This window comes from Perognathus longimembris, chromosome 8 (assembly GCF_023159225.1).
Source record: "Perognathus longimembris pacificus isolate PPM17 chromosome 8, ASM2315922v1, whole genome shotgun sequence".
NCBI classification, from domain to species: Eukaryota; Metazoa; Chordata; class Mammalia; order Rodentia; family Heteromyidae; genus Perognathus; species Perognathus longimembris.
The window spans coordinates 10444411-10451751 of record NC_063168.1 but is presented as its reverse complement, the minus strand read 5'-3'; positions in this window follow the sequence as shown (position 1 = coordinate 10451751).

Sequence of the window (7341 nt, the reverse complement as noted above, 5' to 3'; positions counted from 1 at the left end):
TGGAGGTGACGAGCAGGAAGCCCTTGTGAAGGAAACAGCTCAAATGTTTCGATACAGGAGTGTCAAGGTCTCCGTCCCCCTCCCCCTCTGTGTGCTGTTTGACGATCCAGAGCCCGGTGCGACGCCGGTGGCCTTGTTGGCTTAACTGCACGTGCCCTCGAGGTCGTTCCCGTCCCTGCTGTCATCCATGTTCTGCTCTGAAGCCCAGGTGTCAGCTTGTGTGTGTCCAGCTGGGCGCGCGCCGCCTCTTCCCACATGCTGTATGCTTCCTGGGATGCAGGGGAGACCTTGTCCGAGGCCGAGCTCACGTCCAGGATCAGCCATGGTCACGGACACAGCAGGTGACATGACCGTGTGCCAGGCTGTTTCGTTTTAAACAGGCACGTGCGGTCAGCGCTGCGTGGGGCGGGAAATGAAGGTTTGCCACGCGTTCAGCCACATGCATGTCTAGGTTTCAGGAGCGACTGACGTGTGTTCAGGGGGCTCGTGGACTGGGCGTCTCAGATGCAGGTTTCTGAGCCAATCAGGAATAGTGGAGCCATTTGGGGCAGCGCACAGCCTGGCCCTCAAGCCCTGGCCCTGACTGGTCGCCTTGGGCCACTACTTGCTTCTCCTTCGCTGACCTAAGTTGCACTGCTGGAAACCAGAGCTTCTTATCTGTGATTCTGTAATCAGGGAAGTAAGGCTGAAGCCTTCCTGAGCAAGAAGAAGAAAGCAGAGCCCCGGGACAGGCGGGGCGTGGAAGGCCTCGGTGGGTGAACGCCACGAAGGCCGTCACATAATGTGAAAGCAAATCAGAAAAAGTCAGAGTTGGCCACTGGGTGATGCCACGTGGATCGAGTTAGCAGACTGGCATTGTTCTCGTCATTCTTGTAACGGGCGGCGCGGGGAAGCAGTGATGGCTTCCTTCACAAGGGGCGACTGTGAACTGTGGAGGCAGGGCTGACTGGAGTGGCTACCAAGGTAAAACAAAGCCTCTGACTTAGAAAGTGCTGCCTTTGTTTTGTTGTTTGTTTGTTTTTGTTTTGTTTTTCCGTGCCAGTACTGGGGCTTGAACTCAGGGCCTAAACACTGTCACTTAGCTTTTTTGCTCAAGGTTAGTCCTCTACCACTTGAGCCTGACCTCCGCTTGTGGCATTTTGCCGATTCATTGGAGAGAAGAGTCCTACAGACTTTCCCGCCCAGTCTGGCTTCAAACCACAATTGAGGATTACAAGTATGAGCCACTCGTGCAGGGTGAAAGTGATAGTTTTGAAATTATAAGGAGGAACTAGTTAGATGTTGAAAGGCAACAAGCCATTTCCCATCACTGAATGTAAAACATACTGTGAGAGGACCATAAGTAGGTCTCAATGTTTAATGCCATCATTTATTGTGTGTCTGTTTGCTGCTGTTTTTCCAGAATCTATTTGGTACATCTTGCACACTAAATACTCTGAGGTGAGGCTTAATTATCTTTTCAATTCCTCTCAGAGGAAGTAGAGCTGTGGCTCCAAGTGGTAGAGTATTAACATTGAGCAAAAGAGGTCAGGGACAGCACCCAGACCCCGGAATTCAAGTCTCACATCCAACAATAACAACGATAACAGAAGTCAATTCCTCTCTGAATGCCCCTTTCCTCCTGCTTTGTAACCATAATGGTGAGTATCTCCTCTTTTTTGTGTGTGTGCTGACTCTGGGCCTTGAACTCAGGGCCTCAAACTCTTATTTGGCTGTTTTGCTCAAGGACGGTGCACTACCACTTGAGTCATACCTCCTGTTCCAGCTTTCTTGCTGGTTGATTGAAGATAAGAGTCTCCCAGACTTTTCTGCCCAGGCTGACTTTGGATCACGATCCTCAGATTTCAGCCTTCTGAGTAGCTGGCATTCCAGGCTTGAGCCCAAGTGAGGATCTCCTGTTAATTAGACCGGAAAAGCCACATGTGATGAATGAACAAGTCCAAGACAACAGTTTGCACCCATTTCTGGGGATGTTTTCAGTGAGAGAAGAAGAGCTGTGCTCAGCTAATCAGGAGTTGACTTTATTCCTGCTAGATCCCAGGGCCAGAAGGAAGTCCACATCAGAGCCTATTCCATTAGCTTCCAGCCTGACTAGTTCTTTGGGAACTAGTCTTTGTACAGTTCCACTTTCCCTAAGCATTTACTTATATGAAAATAAATCCAAGAAAGATTAACATTAAAGAGCTTTTGTCTGTGTTAATGGAATTCAAAATCAATGAGGCCATGAGGATTGTTTTCCTTGACCAAAGCTGGGACTCCATGCCGCCATTTTGTCTGGAGACAGTCTTTATTTTGCAATATTTAAAAAGAGTGCCCCCAACCCCAACCAGGCTAAGTTTGTGGCCCTTAGCCAGTGAAGTCTTAATTGTGGATTTTTAAGAATCTAATTCTGTATATATAACTTATTATATTTTATATCCTCAGCAAACATGCTAAATAAAAAAAAAAAAGCTATCTACTGATTGGTGTCCTGCTGGCTCTTGGTGTATGGCAGTGGTGTTGGGTGAAGAAGTTCCTCATTACTGTGTCCTGGGTGTGATAAAACTGAAAAAGTTGCAGCCAATCAGAAAGGAAATGCCTGAGTATTTGTAGCCTGAGCCATGAACTCAGCAAAAGCAAGTGCAGCAGCCCCCCGTTTCCCTGTGTGTATGGTTCTAGGGAGACCGCCACTGGGGGAATCCACGCATGCTGAGGATGCAGAGTTTAGTCCTGGATTGTGTGGGCACTTGCTTCATTATTCTCATAATACAGCCCAACTTTTGCTGTCTTTCAACAAATCTAGAAATTTTCCCCTTTCACACTTCAGTTAAGCATGTTGACTTTTTGCCTTGCTTTGGAGGTACCACTTAGCTTTTCAGGAGGCAACTTTTCACCAGATTAAAGGCAGGAAAACACTCCGCAGATCATGGCACAATTCAAACACAGTGGACAATTTCTAGAAGACCAAGTAGGAACACTCTTAGTCATTGCACGCACACAGACAATCCAGGCCTACCTCCTCCATCAGGAGCCCTACGATCATTAAAGCTGCGTTACGCAAGGGACTGGTGTTTCTTTTCAGAGAAAGCGTTTTTTCACAAGGCAACTTAGAGGAGGCCTTCACACCAAACCTGCCCTCCCCCGGGACAGGGACGGGGCTCCATCCGTGAACACAGATGCTGGAGCAGTGCACCTCAATGTCAACTTGGTTTCAAAATAACAAAGTGCCCTTTGACATGCCATTTGTTCACACACGAGTTGATCTTGAGTAATCCAATACCACTGGCCCGAAAGCCAGGAGTGGCTGCAGGTTTGATCTTTTCTCCAGATTCCCTGGAAAACAGCCATTGTTCCTTGATGGCTTTGCCACCACAGGCCTCCAGCTCGGTGAAGGTTTGCATTGGCAATACTCCGCTGAGCCTCTTGCAAAAGAACACCACAGCTATTCTCATGTTCCACGCGGGGAAATTCCAGCCTTCAGGACACCAAGCAGGGGCAGTGCACAGTGGCGGCGTGCCTGACCTCAGAGAGAGCACAAGGGGAAAGTGGCCCTTCTCACCTGGAAGATGCCAGTGGCAGCTTCCAGCCAGTTCTGTCCAGTAGGACAAACACTAGCTGGCTGAAAGGGACTTGTCTGGGCAGCTACAGCATGCTTGCTTTGCTCCTCTGCCAAGACAGTCCCTTTGAACCGCTGGCCTTGACCTCGTGGGCTTTGCTCAGGGGCCCTTACGTGAAGCACGCTGTCACCATCTCTTTGCTGTTTCCATGCCACTGTTCAGAATGGAACCAGGCTGTGCTTCACGCCTCCAAGGTCCGTGACTAGCACAGAGGCAAGTCCTCGTTCCAGCTGGGATAGGCTGCACATGCACATTCCTAGCCTCTTGTCACTGCATTGATACCTTGCATTTTCTATTGCTATGTAAAGGGGATGTACAGTTACATTTACAGAAGTCAGGTAATCAGAACATTTCTCTTCCCTCATTGTCTCCCCGTTTTTCCCTCCTGACTCCCTCCCCCACAAAGTGTATGGTCCCTTTGCAACACAGTGTCTAGTAAATGTCACTGCTGCATCTGTGCACCCCTTGTTCCGCCATGTCTGTGCTCCCCTTGTCCTCCCCAGAACAGACATACAAGGCAAAAGGCCCAGGAATAAAAAACAATGAGAAAGGAGGGGAAAAAGGGCAAAACAACATCAACTAAAAAGTCTTGCTTCCATTTCTTGGAGTTCATTTTGATATGCATCATTTGATATGACCACATGCACATAGCTAAGCCTTGGTGATCCTCTCCTAAGAATATCCATCCTCCTCGGGCTGGGAATATGGCCTAGTGGCACGAGTGCTTGCCTTGTATACACCAAGCCCTAGGTTCAATTCCTCAGCACCACATATATAGAAAATGGCCAGAAGTGGAGCTGTGGCTCAAGTGGCAGAGTGCTATCCTTGAGCAAAAAGAAAGCCAGGGACAGTGCTCAAGCCCTGAGTTCAAGGCCCAGGACTGGCAAAAAAAAAAAAAAAAAGAATATCCATCCTCCTTTGGTCTCACTGTGTTAATGTCTAGAGTCCCGGGTGCTTTATCATGTCCCAGATATATATATTTATTTATTTACATATATATATATATATATATATATATATATATATATATATATGTCTTTTACCATCCAGTGTGGCTACTTGTAGATTTATAGGCACATTCTAGTTACCACAAATGAGCTACCTTGCATTTGGATGGTTCATCTACCTTCTCCCAAGTGCCCAGTATGTTCCTTGACATTCCCAGTCAGGGCTGTCAGGCGGCGTGATCCTGCTGGGCAGGACTTGGAAGGCAAGTTGGGCACCAGGAACTGAGGAACACTGGCGAGCAGGAAGCAGAGGGCGTAGTCAGCTGGAAATCATGAGGCCCCACGAGAGGTGTGAGCTCCACCGAAGCCATGAGGGGCAGGGATATGAGCTGCGAGGTTCTGGAGATGGAGGTACTGTGCAGTGGCAGAAACAGGTCATGCTGGGATAGAGGAGGACCCTGGAAGTATAGGAGGTTTGAATATCCTCTTCCCACTGGTCAAGCCCAGCAAGAAAGCCAGACAGGTCACCCTCCCTGTCAGGGAAGGGTGCAGTGTGAGTCTGGAGGGGATCCCAGAAGTCCCAGCACCGTCAGGGAAGCTGGCACGAGACACACTGTTTCCTGGCTGTCCTCATACCAACCAAGGGCTCTGCAGAGCGCGCTGTACACACACCGCCCAGGAGCAGGACGTGCGCAGGGCCCGCGCTGACCTCACGTTTATGTCAGGACCTCAGCACGAGCCTGAAGTTCCAAAGAGGCGATGTCTGAGCAACTGCGTGCACACACACTCAGAAAACAGCGGATGGTCTTGTCAGCGACCTCAGCGTCATCATAGACAATTCAGTAACAACAGCCACAGGGCTTTTCCTAGGTTAGCCTTTCTGTGAAGAACTTTCGGAGATTTGTGGGATCGAGTGTGGACTAGGGGACACATACCCCATCATAGGTTTGATAATTGTGTCAGCCTTCCTTGACACATACCTAAGGCCGCAGATTTGCGAAATATAGAAGCGAATGAAATGAAACACAGGGCACAACAAGTAATTCAGCCATGAATTCCAACTTTTCTGGCCCTCTTAAGATTTTCCACTCAAGGCTGGCACTCTACCACTTGGGTCACAGTTCCACTTCCAGTATTTTGCTGGTTGTTTGGAGAGAAGTTGCATGGACTTTTCCTACCCACACTGGACTTGAACTTGAATCCTCAGATCTCAGCCTCCTGAGTAATTGGGATTACAGGTGTAAAGCATCTTCCTCACACAGACATTGCTTTAAAATGCCTTACAGAATACACACCAGTGCTCAGTTGTCTCTTTTTACAATGAGCAGTAGAATGATTTTTCAATATCAAGTTGTTTGGGAACGCTGAGGGAAATGGCTTTTGCTTGCTGTGTCCAAGATCATTTGGAGTGATCAGATGCCCTAGAAGTAGCAAGGCTCTTCTCTAAAGAACAGGCAGCTGTCTTCATGAAGTCTTCTTCGACATCTGCTGTGGTTGTCATCTATCTGCCGAAAAGTTCATGTGCTGGAAACTTAATTCCTCAAGTTGGATGTTAATAGTATTCAGAGTCATCAGGAGGCGGTAAGAATTAGGCGAGGTCATGGGGGTGGGTGCCCCTGACATTAGCGACTTTGTGAGAAGAGGCAGAGATCTCTGCGCACTTGCTGAGTCTCCCTCGCTGAGACTTTACCAGGTTACACTACGGCAAGGAGCGACTCCCCAAATGCTGAGCAAATGCTAGCTCCACTCCTCAACTTCCCAGCCTCCACCATGCGTCAACGAAGGTTCTCGATAAAGTATCCATCTCCAGAGTATTGTAATAGCAACAGAAAACAGACCCAAGATCATACCCCTCAGCACATTTTTGTAGTTGGTGGTGGTAGTGGGGCTTGAACTCTGGGTCTGAGCACTGTCCCTGAGCTCTTCAGCTCAAGGCCAGCACTCTACCAATTGAAGCCACAGCACCCCTTCCAGTTTTCTGGTGGTTAATTGGAGATAAGAGACTCACAGACCAGGCTGGCTTTGAACTGCAAGCCTCGGATCCCAGCCTCCTGAGTAGCTAGGATTACAGGTGTGAGCCGCCAGCGCCTGGCTCCTCAGCAAATTTTGTTGCTATCTTTCATTTAAATTCTGGACATTTCTTAGGTCTGATTCATTTTATAAATAATATAGTAAGTAAAATATTGATTCCTAGTTTATCATTGCTAAAATATTAACAACTTCATTTTCTACAGTTATTTTATTTTATTTCATTTTATTCCTAACCTTAATAGGCCTAGCTCTAGTGTTTCATATTAAACTTGTTATTTTCATATTTCCTTAAACACAGAAGAATCCTTGTATCAGGAATATATTTGTATTTATCTTTAGGCACTTAATGAGAATATAGCTTTACTCCTTTGCTTCATCAAGACAGTAAAATGTATTTTTCCCAGCAGAAAATCTTGTGTTGGCAGGACGTACATTACCCTTCCTACCTGCTGACTGCAGGGTCTTATCACATGCAGTTCTTGTTGATTTGCTCATAATCTCTTTAAGACTTCGGGATGAATCTTACTCTTTTCTCACTTTCTCTGACAGTCTTTTGCTATTGGATTCCTGCTATCTATAATAAATGATTTTAGATGTTTTCTTTTCTACCTTTTGGGATAGTTTGCATAACTTTTAAATATTTTCACACTGAAATTTTAAAATAATTCACCTGTAAAGTACTTGCTGCCACTTTAAAAAGAAATGGATAATTTTATAAAAAGCTTCAATAGTTTCTACCAAAAATTTCTTAAAATTTTTGGTAATGT